This window comes from Mustela erminea, chromosome 10, assembly GCF_009829155.1.
Source record: "Mustela erminea isolate mMusErm1 chromosome 10, mMusErm1.Pri, whole genome shotgun sequence".
Lineage (NCBI taxonomy): Eukaryota > Metazoa > Chordata > Mammalia > Carnivora > Mustelidae > Mustela > Mustela erminea.
The window spans coordinates 44,217,819-44,240,901 of record NC_045623.1 but is presented as its reverse complement, the minus strand read 5'-3'; positions in this window follow the sequence as shown (position 1 = coordinate 44,240,901).

Sequence of the window (23,083 nt, the reverse complement as noted above, 5' to 3'; positions counted from 1 at the left end):
CTGAACGGTCTCCACCCAAGATTATACATTCCAAAAAAAATCACGACAACTAATAGTCAAATTGAGGAATTATAATTGTAGGTATAATCTCTTGAAAGCTGCCAGGGCAAAGAGGCTCCTTACTTACAGAGGGAAGCCCATCAGAATAACGTCAGACCTGTCCACAAAGATCTGGCAAGCCAGAAGAGGCTGGCAAGATATATTCAGGGCACTAAATGAGAAGAACATGCAGCCAAGAATACTTTATCCAGCAAGACTGACATTCAAAATGGATGGAGAGATAAAGAGGTTTCAAGACCGGCAAGGCTTAAAGGACTATGCAACCACCAAGCCAACACTGCAGGAAATATTAAGGGGGGTTCTATAAAAGAGGAAAAATCCCAAGAATAGCATTGAACAGAAATATAGAGACAGTCTACAGAAAGAAAGACTTCAAAGTTAACTCGATGTCAATAAAAACGTATCTATAAATAATCACTCTCAATGTGAATGGCCTAAATGCACCCATAAAACGGCACAGGGTTGCAGATAGGATAAAATGACAGGACCCATCCATATGTTGTCTACAAGAGACCCATTTTGAACCTAAAGTTACACCCAGACTGAAAGTGAAGGGATGGAGAAGCACCTTTCATGCCAATGGGCCTCAAAAGAAGGCTGGGGTAGCGATTCTCATATCAGATAAATTAGACTTCAAACTAAAGACTGTGGTCAAAGATACAGAAGGACACTACATAATCCTTAAAGGGACTATCCACCAAGATGATCTCACAATTGTAAATATCTATGCTCCCAATATGGGAGCAGCCAATTACTTAAGAAAACTGTTTATCAAGATAAAGAGTCATATTGATATGAATACACTAATTGTAGGAGATCTTAACACACCTCTCTCAGAAATAGACAGATCATTGAAGCAGAAAATCAATAAAGAAACAAGAGCATTGAATGACACATTGGACCAGATGGACCTCATAGATATATACAGAACATTCCACCCTAAAACAACAGAACTCATTCTTCTCAAGTGCACACGGAACTTTCTCCAGAATAGACCACATACTTGGTCACAAATCGGGACTCAACTGATAACAAAAGACTGAGATTATTCGCTGCATATTCTCAGATCACAATGCTTTGAAACTGGAGCTCAATCACAAGGAAAAGTTCAGAAGGAACTCAAACACCTGGAAGCTAAAGACCACCTTGCTTAAGAATGGTTGGATCAACCAGGAGATCAAAGAATAACTGAAACAATTCATGGAAACCAATAAGAATGAAGACACTTCGGTCCCAAACCTATGGGATACAGCAAAGGTGGTCCTAAGGGGAAAATACATAGCCATCCAAGCCTCCCTTAAAAAAATTGAAAAATCCAGAATACACCAGCTATCTCTACACCTTAAAGAACTGGAGAATCAACAACAAATCAAACCAACTCCACACATAAGAAGGGAAATCATCAAGATTAGAGCTGAGATCAATGAGGTAGACACCAGAGATACAGTAGAACGTATGAAACTAGAAGCTGGTTTTTTGAAAGAATCAATAAGATCGATAAATCATTGGCCACACTAATCCAAAAGAAACGAGAGAAAGCCCAAATTCATAAAATTATGAATGAAAAGGGAGAGATCACAACTAACATCAAGGAAGTAGAAACAATCATCAGAAGTTATTATCAACAGTTATATGCCAATAAGCTTAGCAACCTAGATGAAATGGATGCATTCCTGAAAAACTATAAACTACCAAAATTGAACCAGGAAGAAATCGACAACCTGAATAGACCAATATCTAATAACGAGATTGGAACAGTGATCAAAAACCTCCCAAAAAACAAGAGCCCAGGACCTGAAGGATTCCCTGGGGAATTCTACCAAACTTTCAAAGAAGAAATAACACCTATTCTCCTGAAGCTGTTTCAAAAAATTGAAGCAGAAGGAAAACTTCCAGATTCTTTCTATGAAGCCAGCGTTACCCTGATCCCCAAACCAGGCAAAGACCTTACCAAAAAGGAGAATTTCAGACCAATATCACTGATGAATATGGATGCTAAGATTCTCAACAAGATCCTAGCCAACAGGATCCAACAGCACATTAAAAAGATTATCCACCATGATCAGGTGGGATTCATCCCTGGGCTACAAGGATGGTTCAACATTCACAAATCAATCAATGTGATACAACAAATTAATATGAGAAGAGAGAAGAACCACATGGTCCTCTCAATTGATGCAGAAAAAGCATTTAACAAAATCCAGCATCCGTTCCTGATTAAAACGCTTCAAAGTATAGGGATAGAAGGAACATTCCTGAACCTCATCAAATCTATCTATGAATGACCCACAGCAAATATCATCCTCAATGGGAAAAAGCTTGCATCCTTTTCATTGAGATCAGGAACAAGACAAGGATACCCACTTTCACCACTCTTGTTCAACATAGTATTAGAAATCCTAGCAACAGCAATCAGACAACAAAGAGAAATAAAAGGTATCCAAATTGGCAATGAAGAAGTCAAACTCTCTCTTTATTCACAGATGACATGATTCTCTATATGGAAAATCCAAAAGATTCCACCCCCAAACTACTAGAACTCATACAGCAATTCAGCAACGTGGCAGGATACAAAGTCAATGTGCAGAAATCAGTGGCTTTCTTAAACACTAACAATGAAAATACAGAAAGGGAAATTAGAGAATCAATTGCATTTACTATAGCACCAAGAACCATAAGATACCTGGGAATAAACCTAAGCAAAGAGGTAAAGGATCTGTACTTGAGGAACTACAGAACACTCATGAAAGAAATTGAAGAAGACACAAAAAGATGGAAGACCATTCCATGCTCTTGGATCGGAAGAATTAACATTGTTAAAATGTCTATACTGCCTAGAGCAATATATACTTTTAATGCCATTCCGATCAAAATTCCACCGGTATTCTTCAAAGAGCTGGAGCAAAGAATCAAAAAATTTGTATGGAATCAGAAGAGGCCCCGAATCGCTAAGGAAATGTTGAAAAACAAAAATAAAGCTGGGGGGCTTCACGTTAACCGATTTCAAGCTTTATTACAAAGCTGTGATCACCAAGACAGCATGGTACTGGCATAAAAACAGACACATAGACCAGTGGAACAGAGTAGAGAGCCCAGATATGGACCCTCAACTCTATGGGCAAATAATCTTCGACAAAACAGGAAAAAATATACAGTGGAAAAAAGACAGTCTCTTCAATAAATGGTGCTGGGAAAACTGGACAGCTATATGTAGAAGAATAAAACTCGACCATTCTCTTACATCGTACACAAAGATAAACTCAAAATGGATAAAAGACCTCAACGTGAGACAGAATTCCATCAGAATCCTAGAGGAGAACATAGGCAGTAATCTCTTCGATATCAGCCACAGCAACTTCTTTCAAGATATGTCTCCAAAGGCAAAGGAAACAAAAGCGAAAATGCACTTTTGGGACTTCATCAAAATCAAAAGCTTCTGCACAGCAAAGGAAACAGTTAAAAAAACAAAGAGGCAACTCACGGAATGGGAGAAGATATTTGCAAATGACAGTACAGACAAAAGGTTGATATCCAGGATCTATATTGAACTCCTCAAACTCAACATACACGAAACAGGCAAACATATCAAAAAATGGGCAGAAGATATGAACAGACACTTCTCCAATCAAGACATACAAATGGCTATCAGACACATGAAAAAATGTTCATCATCACTAGCCCTCAGGGAGATTCAAATTAAAACCACATAGAGATATCACCTTACACCAGTTAGAATGGCCAAAATTAACAAAACAGGAAACAACATGTGTTGGAGAGGATGTGGAGAAAGGGGAACCCTCTTACACTGTTGGTGAGAATGCAAGTTGGTGCAGCCTCTTTGGAGAACAGTGTGGAGATTCCTCAAGAAATTAAAAATAGAAGTTCTCTATGATCCTGCCATTGCACTCCTGGGTATTTACCCCAAAGATACAGATGTTGTGAAAAGAAAGGCCATCTGTACCCCAATGTTTATAGCAGCAATGGCCACGGTCACCAAACTATAGAAAGAACCAAGATGCCCTTCAACGAACGAATGGATAAGGAAGATGTGGTCCATATCCACTATGGAGTATTATGCCTCCATCAGAAAGGATGAATACCCAACTTTTGTAGCAACATGGACGGGACTGGTAGAGATTATGCTGAGTGAAATAAGTCAAGCAGAGAGTCAACTATCATATGGTTTCACTTATTAGTGGAGCATAACAAATATCATGGAGGACAAGGAATGTTAGAGAGGAGAAGGGAGTTGGGGTAAATTGGAAGGGAAGGTGAATCATGAGAGACTATGGACTCTGAAAAACAATCTGAGGGGTTTGAAGTGGCAGGGGGGGTGGGAGGTTGGGGTACCAGGTGGTGGGTATTATAGAGGGCACGGATTGCATGGAGCACTGGGTATGGTGAAAAAATAATGAATACTGTTTTTCTGAAAATAAATAAATTAATTTAATAAAAATAAAAGATACAAAATAACACTTGAAAATTATAAGGATGCAAATTGTCCCTAAATTAACTGTTAAAATTAGCACAATACTAAAGAAAATTGCCTTTTTTTTAAGAACCCAAAAGAATTATAAAGTCTACTTGGAAAAGTAATTAAACAAAAATAGTTTCCAAAGCAAACCTGGAAGATACTTGCTAAAGCAGATATTAAATCTATTACAAAATTACAGTATACGGACCTTGGGGAGGGTATGTGCTATGTTGAGCGCTGTGAAGTGTGTAAACCTGTCGATTCACAGACCTGTACCCCTGGGGCTAATAATACATTATATGTTTATAAAAAAATAAAAATAAATAAAAAAATTACAGTAATTGAAACCCTGTAGAACCACAATGAGATATCATTCACACCCACTATTAATAATAATAATAATAAAACAATAAAATGATAATGATAATAATAATAAAACAAAGTAACAAATATTGGTGAGGATGTGAAGAAACTGGAGGCCTTGCGCATTGCTGATGGGAATGTAAAATGGTGAGGCTGCTATGAAAACAGTTTGGACGTTCCTCAAAAAGTTAAACATAGAATTACCATATGACTCGGCAAGTCCCTTTTTAGCAATATACAGAGAAGAACAAGGAAGACTTGAAGCAGATATTCACACAAAAACTCACACATTAATGTGTTAACAAAAGGTGGAAACAACCCAAATGTCCATCAGACATAAGTCTGGGCCAATATATACAGAATTGGGAAGAGGAAATTTTTAATCAAACAAAATTATATCCATTCAAAATTATATCCATTCAAATGTATTATATTTCATACATGATGCTAATAAAAAGATAAATTCAGAAATGTACAGAAAATATAACACCAAAAATATGCTTTTTGAGAAATATGTCCAGGCATGCACAGGTCAACAGAGAAATAAAGATTTATGATCCTAAAATGAGGAGTTTGTGGTATTAAAGGAATGGGATGAGTATAGAGAACATTTCAATACAAAGTAAGTAACCAGCAATTATGTTAAATATTGCTTTAAAATATTGTAAGTGTCAAAAGTTCTTCTCAAAAGAAAAATAATGTAATACTGAAAATAAAAATTTGATGTGACTAACATATATTGAACTCCCAGATTATATTTACTGCTGTAGAATGAAGAGAAGGAAAATTAAGTAAATTCCCATTTTACATATGGTGGGATAAGGCAAATTCACTACCGATTTTGGTAATCAGAAAATTACAGTATTTTTAAAAAGATTTTATTTATTTATTTGACAGAGAGATAGAGCACAAGTAAGCAGAGCAGCAGGCAGAGGGAGAGAGAGAATCAGGCTCTCTGCTAAGCAGGGAGCCCGATGTGGGGCTTGATCCCAGGACCCTGGGATTCGAGCCGAAGGCAGCCGCTTAACCAACTGAGCCACCCAGATGCCCCAGTATTTTTATTTTTTAATCTTAATGTGACTAGCAGCATATATTAAAGTTGCATATATCTCTGTGAAATCACTAGAGTAGATAAAAGCTAAGAATAGTTAGCCTATGCAACAAAACATGAAAAATTAATAGTGTATTTTCTTAAAAGAGGAAATACAAAAGAAGAGAACAGTTATTTCAGTTATGACAATAGACACAAATTGGTTAATCTCTCCTATTACATAGCAATATTCTCATAGTGATTTAAAAGGATATTTTAGCAATAAATTCTGTGTAAAATTTCATCTAAAGTAGTGACACAAGTGATTAAAAAATGAAGGGATGATGAAAAGTTACAAGGCAAGTAGAAACAAAGAGCAAAAGAAGCAGTGTTAAATTTCAAAGAAAGGATAATTCAAGGCAAATTATTTAACAGCATAATTTTACATCACTAAGTATGGTTCATAATGACGATATAACAGTCATGAACCATTGTAACAGACTATGTATCTTTGAAATATTTCATGCAAAAAGGTGTTAAAAGTATACAGAGAATTTGATAAAAACAACTGTGGAATATTACGAAAAATACAACTAATGAAACAGATTATATCCAAAGGCCAGATATTTCAATAACAAAGTCAGTCATTTTAAAATTTGTATACATTAAAAAAATAAATTACCAAGAACAACCACTAAATTATTACTAACTACAAAATAAAATCCAAACTCAACCTTATACTATTTAGAGAAAGTAAAGTGAGACTGTTTCATATCAAAACATGAAATGTATCCAAAAAGCTACTCCACAGCAAATCCAAAACCTTAAATATTTAATAGCTCAAGCATATGAAATTTAAAAATAGTTGAATTAAACATCTAACCAATGAAATTTGAGAATGAACAGCAAAACCATTATTGAAACATATGGACTGAAGGGAAAATTCTGTAGGAAAGGTAAAAGTAATCTCGTTCTAAAAGTTCTAAAAGTCAGAGGAAGAGCACAATGCCAAAAACAGTATTGAGTAGAGTAGAGAGCAAATAAGGAACCAAGAACTTGGAAAATAGTTAAAACAAGAGAACTGATAAAATTAAAAAAAAATGCTACTTGCTGAGAGAAACTCAACAGCCCAATGTTCTTGAAAAGCCTGACAAACATAACTGGATTAAAAAAGAAACTATTAAAATCAATAATGAGAAGCTATATATAATAGCTCATGTCTAAATTATTTTTTAAAATTAAGAAAATATTATACACAATTCCATGCTACATATGAAATAAACTAGATGAAGTCAATTATTTATATTCAGTCAATTATTTCTATTCATTCCAATTTGCCTATATCGACACATATTGTAAACAATGAATATTTTCCAGTGCAAGAAACCCCATTGTTAACTACAGGTACTATGTTGTGGAGCAGATCTTTACTCCTTCTTTGTTTTGCATAACAGAAACTTTGGATACGTCCAAACTCAACAAGACTTTGCGTACTTTAGATGTGTGTAATACTTTCATGAATGATTTATATCTCAATAAATCTAAAAATGTGAAGAGTATTTCACTGGTCTTTTGTAATGGCACAGACTGAATCTAGACCATATTATGGTTTACTTTGGTCAAAACATTGTTTAATCTATTATTTAACTGTTTTGACTCCAGGCCCTCTCTCGAATAACAATTTTGCATACTATATCTCTACCTGTATGATAATTTATTTATCATCTGTCTCTAATCTCATTTTTCCATAAATTGTTTTTCATACAAGTCATCTAATGTTTGCAAAACTCTTTTTCCTTGAAGCAGTTGGCTAGTTCCTAAGGTGGAGATCATTTGGAGTGTCTCTGTAAACACCAAAATATACACTTGTTCTGGTGAGATATCAAAGCATGAACATAAATTTATTCGGTCTTACAGCTTCCCCTAAAAGCATTATTCCTCAGTGGTCTTTGGGTTAAAATAAAAGACCTCAGTGTGAAGTCCATGCTTCATTTTTCTCAGCTTTCCTAAGGCCATAAATAATGAAAGACAAATTTTAACTTCTTCGTATTTCCAATGACATCATCAGGCATAAAAGCATGGTAGTGAAACAGAGTATTAGGAAATGAGCAGGCTCTTTGTACATCAATAGAAACAACATCTGTTGGATCCTGATCTCTGAACCCTGCGTTCTTCAAAACAGGTGCTTAATTTTCCTGTGCTAATAAGTCTGTGTAAATTGAAACATTATATCATCTTCATGGGAAGTACTGATTCTTCCTTTCCCTGAAACAAATATTTGCTAAACTCTTTCAATATCTCCTAATTTTAAAAGCCTTGTATTAAAATTACATATTAATCATTAAGCTCATGGCAACTGAGGGTCCAATATTACTTTTATAAGAATAGAAAGCACAATGAGGATTTGAAACTTATATTGGGTATTATTAACTTAATAGCACCTGGAAATTTTAAGCACAAAATAATTTGTACTTAGTTTATTTTTTTAAAAAAAATTTATTATTGAAGTAGCATTGGCATACAATGTTATATTAGTTCCAGGTGTACAACTTAGTGATTTGACAATTCTGTACATTACACAATGTTCTCCATGATAGGTATAGTTACCATCTGTTATTTGAGTATTATTAATATATTTTATATGCTATACTTTTCATCTCTGTGACTTACTCACTTATTTTATAACTGGAAGTTTGTACCTCTTCATCTCCTTCATCTATTTCACTCATCTTCTTACTCTTTATCCCTCTGGCAGCTCCCAGGTTGTTTTTTGTATTTATGAGTCTGTATCTGTTTGTTTGATCACTTGTTTTTTATTTTTGATTCCACATACAAGTAAAATCATATGGTATTTATCTTTCTCTGTCTGACTTATTTCACTTAGCATAATACTCTCTAGGTCCATCCATGTTGTCATGCATGGCAAAAAAAAAAAAAATCTTATTCTTTTTTATGGCTGAGTAATATTCCATTGGGCCTATATACCACATCTTCTATATCTGTTCATCTAGTGATGGACACTTAGGCTACTTCCATATCTTAGCTATTGTAAATAATGCTTCAGTAAAACATAGGGTACATCTACCTTTTCAAATTGGTGTTTTCATTTTCTTTGGGTAAATTCTCAAGAGTGAAATGATTGGATAATTTGGCATTTCTATTTTTCATTTTTTGAGGAACCTCCATACTGTTTTCCATGGTGGCTGAAACAACTTACATTCTTGCCAATGGCGTATGAGGTTTCTTTTTTCTCTACATTCTTGCCAATATTTGTTATTTCTTTCTTTTTGATACTAACCATTTTGACTGGTGTGAGGTGATGTATCATCATGATTTTGATTTGCATCTCCCTGATGATGAGTGATGTTAAGCATCATTTCATGTGTCTGTTGGTCATCTGTATGTCTTCTTTGGAGAAATGACTATTCATGTCCTCCACCCTAATCAGATTATTTGTGCTTTTGATGTTGAGTTGAATCAGTTCTTTGTATATTTTGGTTATAACTCCTGATTGGATAAATTATTTGCAAATATACTCTTCCATTCAGTAGGTCACCTTTTGTTTGGTTGATGGTTTCCTTCACTATGCAAAAGCTTAATTTTAGTTTGATGTAGTCCTAATAGTTTATTTTTGCTTTTGTTTCCCTTATCTGAAAAGACATATCCAAAAAAATATTACTAAGGCTGATGTCCAAGAGATTACTGGCTATGTTTTCTTTTAGGAGTTTCATGGCTTCAGGCTTAGGAGCTTTAATCCATTTTGGGGTTATTTTTGTGTATGGTGTAAGAGAGTGATTTAGTTTCATTCTTTTGCATGGAGCTGACAGTTTTCCCAACATCATTTATTGAAGGGAATTTCTTTTCTTTTCTTTTCTTTTTTTTTTTTAAGACATGTTTTATTATAAAAATAACACACAGAAATTATGGAAAATTTTAAAGTATTAAAATATAAAAGAAGTAAATAAAATCCCTGTAACTCCTCCTACCAGAAAAAGTCACTGTTAATATTTGGTTGTAAGGCTTTTGTTCTGTTTTTCACTTAACTTATTTGCATATCTCTCAATATTATAGAGATGATCTAAGACAGCAAACAAAATAGTGTTTATTACTTATATTGTTGGAAATAACTAAATGCAAAACTTATGGCAGAGACAGATCTAAATTTCCTGAAGGGAATTTCTTTTTGCCATTGGATATTCTTGCTTCCTTTGTTGTAGGTTAACTGACCATATAAGCATGGGTTTATTTCTAGCTCTCTTGTTCCACTGATCTATGTGTCTATTTTTGTGCCAGTACTATACTGTTTTGATTACTATACCTTTGTAGTAGATCTTGAAACCTGAGATTGGTAGCTACAGGTGAAACAGACATAGTTGCTGAGCACATCGGTGGCAGAAGACTAGAGTGGGATGCAGGGACTACTACTGTGGTAGGGTGACAAGTGTGCCGGATAAAGATAAAAATTCAAAGCTACCATAATGCTGTGAGGTTCAACAGCACTGTGGCCTTTTCTTCCTCTAAGGTCAGGGTGCTTGTCTTATCTTGAATTCTCCTGACAACTAACCAGTGCCCGTGATTCCTCCTATTCTTATTTCCCTGTGCAGCCGACCAACTCGATCCTCATTAACTGAAATAACTTGAGTAAGACTCTGTATTTTGCAAAAAGCCTAAAGCACGCTTGTGGACACACACACACACACACACACACACACACACACACATTCCTTAAACATTCTTCCTAGATTCTAACCAGTGCTTTAAAGCGACACCAAACATTAATGAAATTTTGAGAGCAATATCTCTAAATTTGAGAAAAGTAAGGACATGGAAACCATTCTGAAAGTTACTGAACAAAATGATTCTCACGAAGGTTAGTTACCTTAGATAAGAGACCAAAAACAGGGATAATATACATATTTTAAAGAAAATAATAGTAAAAGCTGTGGAATATACAAAAGTTAGGTTCTAGAAACTTTGACATTTTAAATGAAGTCATGTCAAATATACTCAAACACATTTAATATTATATTAGCAAAGATATTATGAAACTGGAGAGTATAACTGCCTATAAAATAGAATTATAAAGGATCTTAAGCTTTCAAAAATTGTAAGTTATCTATTAGTTGGGAAAAATAAACATAATGTTTATACAGTATTGAATATGTGACCTACACAAAAAATTGTATTTTCCAGAATAATTTCTGTCAGATTATACTTCATCAATCACAGATATAAGATTGTATGGTAAATCAAATAATCTTGGTGGATAGAATTTGAGAAATCTAGAGAGACTGAAAGCAAAAGATACTTGGATGCAATGTTCTTACAGCACATTTCCAAGCTATACTCCAAAGCCACTGGCTAGTATGTGGTCTGAAGTCCCAAAAATCCAGTGATTAGAACACTGTGGTTCTCATCTTTCCCTGTCCATAGGTATGTGTGATCTCATCCCATTGTGTCTGAGCTTGTAAATTTTCCATCCAGCTGTAGTCAACCCTACTCTTATGGGACTATCTTGATGCAAACATTTAAAAATTAATTCTGTTTGGTGATGGAAAAAGGTTAGAGATTTAAATTGTTAGGACTACTCTGTATAACTTACAGATATTTGTATGAATACTTTTCAGGGTCTGTGTCCTGCAGTACATGGAAAGCTCTGTGAGGACAAGGACCATATTTATTCTGCATACCACTCCTCCTATGGTCAATAAAGATTAGGTAAATTAATGATAATAGAAAATGGTTTTAAAATTTCTCTGTCCTATTCTCCAATCCTGCCATTGTGTTATCAGTTGTTAATTCTTTATTTCTTGACCCTCACTGGTATAGTGTAGATAGATATACTGAACTCTAAAGCAAGATAGTAGGGATTATGAATAATACAAATGAAGAAGTGCTTTAAAATTTGACTTTCTAGAACGGCAAAAGGAAAGCTTCATCAATATAATTCTCTCAATATTTTATTCAATTTTATTGGAAGATTTTAAAGAGATTTGGTAAGCCAAAATTTTGATGATTTGCTGCAGTAGACATACAAGATAGGATTATTTGTTGATTGGCCATAAATGGAAACAAAGATTCCAATGCAGGTCCTGCCACCTGCAATGAATTATTTTCAATATACCATGGTATTTTCTGCAACAAACTATTTAATCACTGACTTGAAAACCAGACTTCAAATGATAAGAGAAGCTTTTACTTATATACATATATTTTCTATTATCATTCTTTAGCTTTCATTTTTGTTTTTTTGTTTTTTTTGGGGAGAGAAAGAGCATGAGTGGATGGGCGGGGGAGTGGGGAAAGTAGGAGGGGCGGGAGGGGCATAGAGAGAGGGAGAAAAAGAATCCCAAGCCTGCTCCACACTCAGCCAGGAGCCAGACGAGGGGCTTGATCCCACGACCCAGAGATCATGACCTAAATAGAAATCAAGAATCATACGTTTATCCGACTGAGTCACTCAGGAACCCCATCTTTCAATTTTTGAATTCTTGCAGGGAGCAATGTTTGCGATCTGGTGGAATCTGGAATGCTTTTCTTTAATTTTAAGAACTAAAAATATTTATGATCACTTTAAATAAAGAAAAGAGAGTTTTATTTGTAATTCTTTTAATATTTGTTATTTTGTACGTAATTCTCATGCTAAGAAAGTACATTTGTTGCCCATGGAACTGTCATTATTAATATATCCTTTTATTATTTTGACTAAATATTTTTTAAGAGATTTCATTTATTTATTTGAGAGAGAGAGAGAGAGAAGCAGATTCCCTGCTTAGGGCTCTATCCCAAACCTGGAGATCTTGGGAGATCATGACCTAAGCTGAAGGCAGACGCTTACCTGACTGGGCCACCCAGGTGCCCCAACTAACTAATTTTTTATACTGAACGAACTGTAAAACTAAAGATTTTATTTACAGCACCTTTATGATATCATCTTTAATTACCAACAGACCTAAATATTTGTGAGCAAACCAATATATTTCTCTGTATTCTGCTTCTTTCCTTTTCTCCTTGTCCTTCTCTGCCCATCTGTCTGTCTCTGTCATTCCCTCCCCCCCCCACTTCTCATTATTCTACGTTCTGATGAAAGTTAAAAAATGAATTTTCACAGGCAGTTTTCTTTACATCAGGAGGTGGAGTCATTTGGTGAGACCACTAGTTAGGTGGTGTCCAATTCCACTTAGGTAAATCTCCATGGATTTTGCCAAACAGGTTTGGCTGCTAGGATTGACTTGACCTATCCGGTTACCGGAGAAAACAAACTTAAGCCAGGAAAACAACGCTTTATCTACTTATAAAAAAAATTGTCAAAGTTTTGGTCTTTGAGCTGGCTTAAAAGTATTTTTAAAATGGTAGTGTTTTATTTACATAATCTCTGTTTAATTAATATGCTTTATATAAATATCAGCATTGGTTCAAGCAATACACAAGTGGACTAAAAAAAAAAAGTCCTGATAACAAGAAATGGTTCCTAATTCCTGCAACTTTTTACTCTCTGGGGAGGGGAATAAGATAAATATGTAGTATATAATGTAGATTAAACTGTACTCTCTGTTTTGTTCGGGGACATGGTAGACTGTAGGGGGTGAGGTATGAATCATTGAACATATATCTAAATAAACCTGGGATGTGCCTTCTACTGGAATTTCCCCAAAATCAGCTCGCAGATGGAGAGAGAGGAAGAGAAAGCAAGGGCCTGAACAAATGATCAAGTGACGAGTGCTCTTTAGGAACCCCTTAATGCTCTCATGTCCAACAACCATGAAACACCATGTGGACGTTTTACCATCTAGCCTTGTACATCCAGAATGGAAACTTTGTATCCGGGTGCCAGATCTGATCTTTCCTCAGTTTCCTTTTCGTTCAGAAAATGACACCTCTAAACAGTCAATTGTTTAAGCCAAACATTTAAGAGTTGTTTGTTCTTTGTTTCTCTTCTGTCAGTCCTGTATAGAATCCAACAGCAAGGTCTCTTGATTTTACCTCTAAAGTATTTTCCATCTTTTCATTTATTTTTATCCTGATCATTACCACCCTATACCAAGCCACCATAACCACTTGGATAATAACCCAATTTTACCACCTTTTCTCACAATCCATCTTCTTCTTCCCAGCATTCATAATCCTGTTTTAATTCACCAAGCAGATAATATCTTTCACTGGAAATCTTCAGTGGGTCCCTAATGCACTTGGAATTAAACATAAACTCTTCAGCCTGGCTAAGTCAAGTCACAACTCAAATGATCCTTTTTCAAAAGATCTTCCCTGACCACCCTTTCTCTCCCTCTAACTCTCTTCTGTCCCAAGTTTGCTTTTATTAGCTAATCAGAACATATTGCAATGTGATACTAACTTACTGATTTATTTGTTTGCTTATTTATTTTCCATTTTTATCCCACTAAAAATAAGGCTCCTTGAAGGTAGGAACTATGTTTGTCATATTCAAGGTCCCCATCCGCAGCTTCTAAAAAGTGCCTAGCACCTTGTAGACACTCCATATATGTTTGGTGAATGAATGATTGCCTGAATAAATGAACAGACTTATCAAGGAAGCACAATTATCCTCAGGTACCATCATACATTAGCCAAAAACAGGTTTTAATCCTCGTTGTGAAGTAGGTTGCTAGATCTAAAGACTTGTGTCATGCTGTAGACGTGGGATATAAGGATTTCTGAAAAAATAAAAGAAAAAGGATAAATTTTTAAAAATATATGTTGACAAGATAGAGAAATGTAAATCCACTTTACAGTTATTTGGATTCCAATTGCTTTGTTTTTTTTTTTTTTGTTTTGAGTTTAAGATTTTATTTCTTTATTTGACACAGAGAGAAAGCAAGAGATCACAAGCAGGTAGAAAGGCAGGCAGAGAGACAGAGGCAGGCAGGTTCCCTGCTGAGCAGAGAGCCCAATGCCATTGGATCCCAGGATCCTGGGTTCATGACCTGAGCCAAAGGCAGAGGCTTTAACCACTGAGCCACCCAGGTGCCCCCCAATTGCTCTGTTCTTAAGTATATTATTTCACAAATTGATGAATATTACTGAGTTATTACTTTATGTTAGACACATTATGAGATCTGAGGCATTCAAGGATTTGTGTCTAACATAAGATTTGTGGAATCTAGTTTGATAACTGAATGAGAATGAAAATATATTGTAATAGGCTGAAATAATTGTCTAAACTTAACAAAGCCTATAAGGATTCACAAAGGAATTAGCAAAGTCCTACAGTGTGGGTTATACAAATGGTTTAAACATGACAACACTCAGAAAAAAAGCCATCTGTGAGTGTTACCTAGCCGTTAGCTTAAGTGCAGTTAGAGACAGGATGAAGCCGATAAAAATAACCTCAGCTGCCTTCGTAGAAGTTTACACACTGTCCAAAACCAGAGAATTTTGGTTGTAAGAAACAGAGCAAGAACAGAGGCTAGACATGCCGAGGATTAAGTTTAAATATTAAATTCGGATGCATTTTTCTAGTGATCAGATAACAGTTTTTGGAGAAACATGTTCTAGGACTTGTTGGATAACTATTTTCAGAGTAATTGTAGAGAAGCTTCATGCTGTATACTGTATTCTGTACATTTACAGATTTTCAGCAAAGTGTGTGCCATGCTGAGCCCTTCAAGGATAAATAGGTAAAACACATTAGAACACCAACAGACTAGAAAATATGTACTATCATAAACAAAGGAGTGTAGCAAGAGAACCCCCTTGTGGCCAGAGAATATTTATACCAAATGAAGACTGTAATTAGAGCTGGTTAGATTTGTCTGATCATAGACTCAGCACACTTAAATTGTGGGTTCATTGTACACCATTCACTAACTTGATGTCATCATGTTTTTCTATTTTTGTTTGCTTTTTTCTCTTTTAAAAAAATTGACACATAAAACATACAAAAAATATGTAAATCACCAGTGTAGAGTTCAATGAATTATCACAAATTGAACACAACTATGTAACCACACCCAGATTCAGAATAAGAATGTTACTGGCACCCAGACTACTCTCCTTGTCCCTGCTTCTAACCATGACCCATGCAAGGGCAGCCATTATTCTGATACTTAGCACCACAAGTAGGTTTTGATTATGCTTGAACTTGGGTAAATCTCACAGTATGTATTCTTTTTCCATCTGACTTCTTTCACTTAACGTGTCTGTGGGATTCATGGATGTAATTTTTTTCTGGAGCGGTGCAGAATTCCATTTTGTGCATTTACTCTAATCTACTTGTTCTATTGTTAATGGGCATTTGAGTCGTTTTCAGTCTGGGAGGTTATCAACAGCGCTGCTAGGAACACTCTTGCGCTCGTCCTCCGATGAGTATGCTGAGGAGAACGCAGAGATGCTAGAACTGCTGGGTCATAAACCGTGCCAAGGCTCAGCTTTCACTGATGCTGCAGGCGGGTGGGGCGTGGGCGGGCGGTCGAAGTCATCACACCCACTTCTAACTCCGCAACAGAATTGCCATTGTGCCACATTCTAGCTAACACGTGGTTGGTCTTTTTTGTTTTAGGTGAATAGTAGTATCTCAGTGTGGCTTTATTTTTCATTTTCTTAGTGACCGATGAAGTCGAGTTATCTTTGCATCTGCCTACTGGCCGTTCAAGAAGTGTTCATTTTTCAGTCGAAAATCACTGTGTATGAGCTGTGGGTGTTGAAATATTCTGGAGATGAGTTCTCTGTTGAATGTAAGAATTGGAACTCTCCTCTCCAAATTTATGGGATGCATTTTCATTCCCAGAATTGTGTTATTTGATAAGAAATCCTTCACTTGAATATTTTTCACCTTATCAGATTTTATGGTTAACAGTTTATGCATATTATTTAAGAATGTTTTGTCTACTCTGAAGTCTGGAAATGTTCTCTTATAATTTTCTTCTAAAAGTTTGATTGTTTTACCTTTCACATGCAGATTTGCAATCCATCTGGAAGTTTTTGAGTATGGATAGAAATTAATTTCTTTTCTGTAAGGCTATCTGGTTAATTCAGAACCATGTATTGAATAAACTATCATTTCTTGATCTGTACTGGTATATATATATATATGTATATATATATACACACACACACACACATATACATATATATGTGTATATATATATATGTTATGGTTAGAAGCAGGGACAAGGGGAGTACTCTGGGTGCTAGTTATATATATATGTATATATGAGGGGTATACATATATATGTATACCCCATCGCGTGACTATGTATGTGTGAGTCTGTCTCTGGACTCTATTTCGTGCAATTGGTCAGTTTGTCTCTCTTTCATCAATTACCCATTGTCATGTTTATTATGGTTTTACAATAGTTTGTAGTAATGAGTCCCCAAGTTTTGCTGTTCTTCTGTTCCAGTTATCTGTTTATTGACTCTTAGTTCCAAATTTATCTTTTGTTGTGGAGTCTCTGAGATGGAAGCTGTCCCTTTAAATGCCCCGCCCTTGCCTGTTGGCTCCAAGTTCAGTTCTGTCAGTAGAGGGCTCTGGAGAGTCGTTGCTAGAGAAGGGTTCGGCTTCCAGGTTCTGCAGGTTCTGAAACGTGGGGCTTCTTCAGGGTCCCGCTCCTGCAGCACGCACAGCCATTTCAATGACGGGCCCCTCTGGGGTATGGGGCCAGCAGCACCACCAGCCCACCGCGTTCCCCAGGATCCCCCCTTGAGCTGTTTTGCAGCCGGGTGACTCCAGTGAGACACCTCTCGCTGTGGCTTTCCCTAGCACCCGAGGGGGTGAATTTCCAGCCATTTTCCCTTCTGCACCACAGGCACTTCTTTGCCATTTAGTGAGACAAGGCCATAACCAGGTCTTGCTCGTACACCTGCTGGAACATCTTCCTCTGTATCTTATTTCACCCTAAGGGTAAGATCATTCCTGAGATCCTGACATCTGCTCTTTACTATAGTTTTTGGTTTTTTACCTCTAGCTAATCCCTCATCACTACCATATGCTGTTACTATAAATAGTTATTTATTTATTTATTTATTTATTTATTTATAAAGATTTTATTTATTTATTTATTTGACAGAGAGAAATCACAAGTAGATGGAGAGGCAGGCAGAGAGAGACAGAGGGAAGCAGGCTCCCCGCTGAGCAGAGAGCCCGATGTGGGACTTGATCCCAGGACCCTGAGATCATGACCTGAGCCGAAGGCTGCGGCTTAACCCACTGAGCCACCCAGGCGCCCTATAAATAGTTATTTAAATTAAACTTTCTCAGATCCTACCGTGTGGTTTCTTTCTCCTGATTGTATTCAGGCTGATACAATATCTTTATAATAATGTCTTCCAATATGTGAACATGGTATGTTTTTCCGTTAGTTCTAGTCTTGTAAGTCACATGATACATTTATTCCTAAAATTTTCATGTATCTTTTATTTTTTATCTTTTATTTCATCTATTTTATTATTAATTTTCCTGTTGTTCTTATAAGAGGAATCTAATAGAGAGTCAATTATCATATGGTTTCACTTATTTGTGGAGCATAACAAATAGCATGGAGGACATGGGGACTTAGAGTGGAGAAGGGAGTTGGGGGAAATTGGAAGGGGAGGTGAACCATGAGAGACTATGGACTCTGAAAAACAATCTGAGGGTTTTGAAGGGACGGGGGGTGGGAGGTTGGGGTACCAGGTGGTGGGTATTATAGAGGGCACGGATTGCATGGAGCACGGGGTGTGGTGCAAAAATAATGAATACTGTTATGCTGGAAATAAAAAAAAAAAATGAAACAAGAGATGATTATGCACAGTTATTCTGTCCCCTGATATATGTCTAAATAACCAAATAGGCAACAGGCTGTCGATGGAGTTTTTTGATGCTGCATGTTTAATGACAACTCTGCTTTTACCAGAAACAGTAGAAACGTAAGATTATTTTAACAAATACAATTTGACAAACATATGGCGTGTGCATCTGCTCTATTGTATTTTATTTTAAATAAATATATGGTTGCCATTAAAAAAAAAAAAAAGAGGAATCTAATAGATTTCTGGCAATTTACCTTTTATCCACTGAGCTTGCTAAATTTACATATGAATGCTTATAGTGCATATAATCTTCCTTGTTTTTCACATATAAAGTCATGCTTATGCTAATAACTGGGTTTATTTTTTCCTTTCTAATCCTTATACTTTTTATTCCTGTATCTTAACTTACTTCATGTCTAACTTTCCGTACAATATTGATTAGAGCTGGTAATAAAGCCTTGCTTTTGGAAAAATGGTTCAGTATTACACCATTAAATATGGTGCATGCTAAATTTGTTCACTTATTACCAGACACTGTATTGGATTAGGGAACATCCATTCTATTCAAAGTTAAGGTTTTTAAAAATTAAAAAAAAAACTTTTTATTTTTAGAGAGGGAGAGAGCACGAGAGAGAATCCTGAGCAGGCTCCACACTCAGTGCAGAGCCTGATGGGGGGGCAGGGTTCACTCAGTCTCACAACCCTGAGATCATGACCCCTGCAGAAATCGAGAGTCCTGTGGTTAATCAACTGAGCCACCTGGGTGCCCCTAAGGCTCTTTTTTAATATAATGAGCGGGTGTCAGAGTTTAAGTGTTTATCACTTGAATCGATATTATCATATTATCTTTATTTTTTTTGTTTATTAATATGCCAAATTACGGTGCTTTTTCAATGTAAAAACACCCTGTGTTATGACAATGAACCTGGCATTGTTGTTGGCTGTTCTTCCTGAGACTGAGTCTGAGTTTAAATCAGTTCACTTTCGATGTCTAATACAGAATAATATGTAATCAATAAATGACAAAGTAAATGTTTAATCATAAGGAAAGGGAATGATTTAACCATAAGAAAAATGTTCATTTTTATTATTTTTATTTTCTCAAAGAGACACTTTTCTTTAAATATGCTCTATCTCCTTTCAGAAAAGTAGATTGTGTCACAACGGCTATTACCAGGCTCCTCTTTAATCTTCAGGACTCCTAAGTTGTCACTCATCTATTTCGTTTAATTCATTTTTGTCGTAAACCAAGCAGCTAAGGTACGGCAAGCAGAGGTGGGGAAAACTACGGAGGAGGAAGGAGAAGGCCAAGGAAGGAAAAATACTGAGAGGGCAGAAATAAAAAAAAGAAGGAACTATGAGGTGGGAAACCAAGTGGACGGAAGGAAAATGAAATCTTCGAGGCAAGACAGTACTGGGAAGTAAATGACCCCAGGTTTGTACCGGGAAGAGGCTGCAGAAGAAGAACGGGGAGAGTGAAGAAAGAGAGAGAAGGCAGAGGCTCGTTTTGATGTCTCTCAGGTGAGGTAGCTCTGGCTCCCTGGTCTCCCCGACTCACCACACAATGTGGGTGATGCTCACTGCTTTGAGAGGTGGTTCCCTTATTCAGCTCCAGGATTACCTCAAGTGACAAAAAAATTTTAGCCATTCAGTTTTTGAGGGCTGGAGTGTAGGAGTTAGGGTTTTACTCCAGGGAGGCCCTGGAATGATTTCAACTGCTCATTAATCCCACCAACCTCAGACTTGAGAGATGGGAATATCCTCTCTTCATAGTTCTCCAGCTTCCATTTCTTTCTCTTTAAACAGCCTTTATATACTTCTTAAGAAGATTTGTTTCCTTATAAATAAATAGCATCCTCAAAACTTAATGAAAATATCAATTACTTTTATATTATGTGGTTTTTTAAAAATATATTTTTTAACTGACAAAAGGTATACACGGCAGCTCTTGTACGTACTCTAGTACCTCAAAAAAGATGGCCACGTTACCTCCTAATCCAGCAAAGATGACATCCGTTCATCCTGTGGTTTTTCTGTGAAGGTAGCTTTTTCATTTTCTGTTGCCCATGGTCTAATAACTAAAAATACTTTAAAAAGAACCAGAAGATTATTATGTGTTCCCCTTAAATTCTTTATTGCACCTAATCTTATTCTTAGGTTCATGCAGTGCCTCACCTAATTTCATTCTGGGTTCATTCTATGAGGGTAGAATCTATTTTTATGTCCCCAGAGTTTAGCACAGAGTGTGGCATATTGGTGCTCAATATATTTTTTTATTAAGAGAAGAAAGAACGGATGGATGAATGGATGAATGAATTAATGAGTAAATGCAAAATGCTAAAAATTAATCGCTTGGATTCTAGTCTTGTCCTTTGTTATAGTCAGAAATCTATCACAGCCTCCCAATGGCCTACCTCCTTGTACAACTCCTTCCCCTGGAGTGTGGCAGAGATCTAAAAATGATGGGATATCACTTCCATAATTCATTTATTGTCTTTAAGAAAGTGATTGTCTTCAGTGGCCTTGAAAAAATTGGACAAGCCCTTAAAAGAAAGGGATGCTTTCTGAAGGCAGAGACTCAAGGCATGAAGGAGACTGACACAGAGAAGATTCTGCTGCTGACTTTGGAGGATTCTGTTGCTGCCATGTTGTATAAGACGAGTGCAAAGGCCATTGTCAAGAAACTGGGAGCAACCTCCAGGAGCTGAGAGTAGCTTCAGGTTGGCAATCAGCAAAGAAAACCGGACCTCAGTCTTACCCTTGCTAAGAATTAAATTCTGCCAACAACCTGAGCTTAGTGTTAGATCTCTTCCCAGAGAAAGATCGGATCACTGTTGGCCAATTTCTTGAGGGAGGCACCCTGAGCGAAAAATTCTTTTGAACCATGTTGGGTTTCTTGATCCTCGGAAACTATGTTGCAATAAATGTGAGTTGTTTTAAAGCCTTTAGATTCGTGATATTTGTTACAAAGCAGGAAAAAACTAGCTCTTCTTCCTAAGACTTTGAATTTTGATGATGCCATTCTCCTGCTTTTAGAGTCTTCGTATTGCCGAATCCCTTCCCTAGGGTCATTACTGCCAGTTTGATGCTGTCCATCTGTGCCAGCAGGCTAAAATCCTTGGAGGTCCCTGATGACCCTGTGCTCTCTCTTGCATCATGTCTTCCTTGCACTTTGTAGGGTCCTAAGGTGGGCTGCCCTCAAATGTACCACAATGACATACTGATTATTTTGAATTGAGGCTACTTGGGAAACAGTCGGTACAAAGACATTTAGAACCTTCTTTGACCCCCAGAAAGGAGGACATAAATCTGTTACATGAAAAGTATCTTCCCTGTACTAAGTAGTAAAAAGATATCCTTATCACCAAAGAGAGGGAACTTAAAAGCCAAGAAAGCAGTATCAATAAACCTCAGTGTGTGTGTGTGTACCAATCTATAGCTAGCTTAGCACAGATTCCACTTAGAATTCCTTACTAATGAAAGTTCCCAACCCTCTCTTTTCTTTATCCTGCCGAGTTCTCACAAATTTATGGTTTCTTTGTCTAAATTGTATAAAAACTGCCTGCCTTTGTCATTTCATCAGATCTCAATTTTATTATTAGGCCTCCATGCACATATCCTGAAACTTTGTTTTTTCCTTTTGTTAAACCGTCTCGGGCCTGTTGAATTCCTAGACCTGCTGGAAAAACCTTGGAGGGCAGAAGGAAATTTCTTCCTGCCCTACAATTCATGCCTTAGTCTAAATTTTAATTTGCTAGCTTTTACTAGTGCCTTAAGACTGGGTGAGTCCACTGTTATCCTGGTCCCCAGGGGATCTGGTTTTTACCTCTTTTGTAGCATGCAGGGCATGGATATATCTGTCTGTGTACCTGACTGCCCCCCTGAGCACATGGCATGCGATGTGAGGGCGGTGTTTTCATCTTACTCAGCACTATCCATCCCCAGGTTCGAAACCAGTGCTGAATGACTGAATGTGTAAATGGGAAACAAGGCTGTGCACTGTCTTAGGAATGAACTGAAAAGTCCGATCCTCATCTGTTTGTTCCCGCGCAAGAAGACCTGGTTTCAAATACCGGCCAGGGCTACCACTCTGCTGGTGGATTAATTTGGGCAAAGTCACCTCGCTTCCTTAAGTTTTGTTTGCATACTTTGAGAAATAAAGATACTATGAGTGATTAGTGATTAGTGATACTATTAGTGATTAGTATGAGATTGTTTCAAGAAGAAACTAGGAAAATGAATGCAGTGGCACAGTGTCTAGTCCACAGTTAAATGTGCAGAATGTTAACTATTGGTTTTAGGGCAGTTCTTTATTAATCGCCATTTCTTGCAAGCCTCCATGTGGGCTCAGAGGGGACCAAGATCTTTTTCATGTGTTTGGCAGAAATCATTTTCTTTTTCTTTTGCCTTTT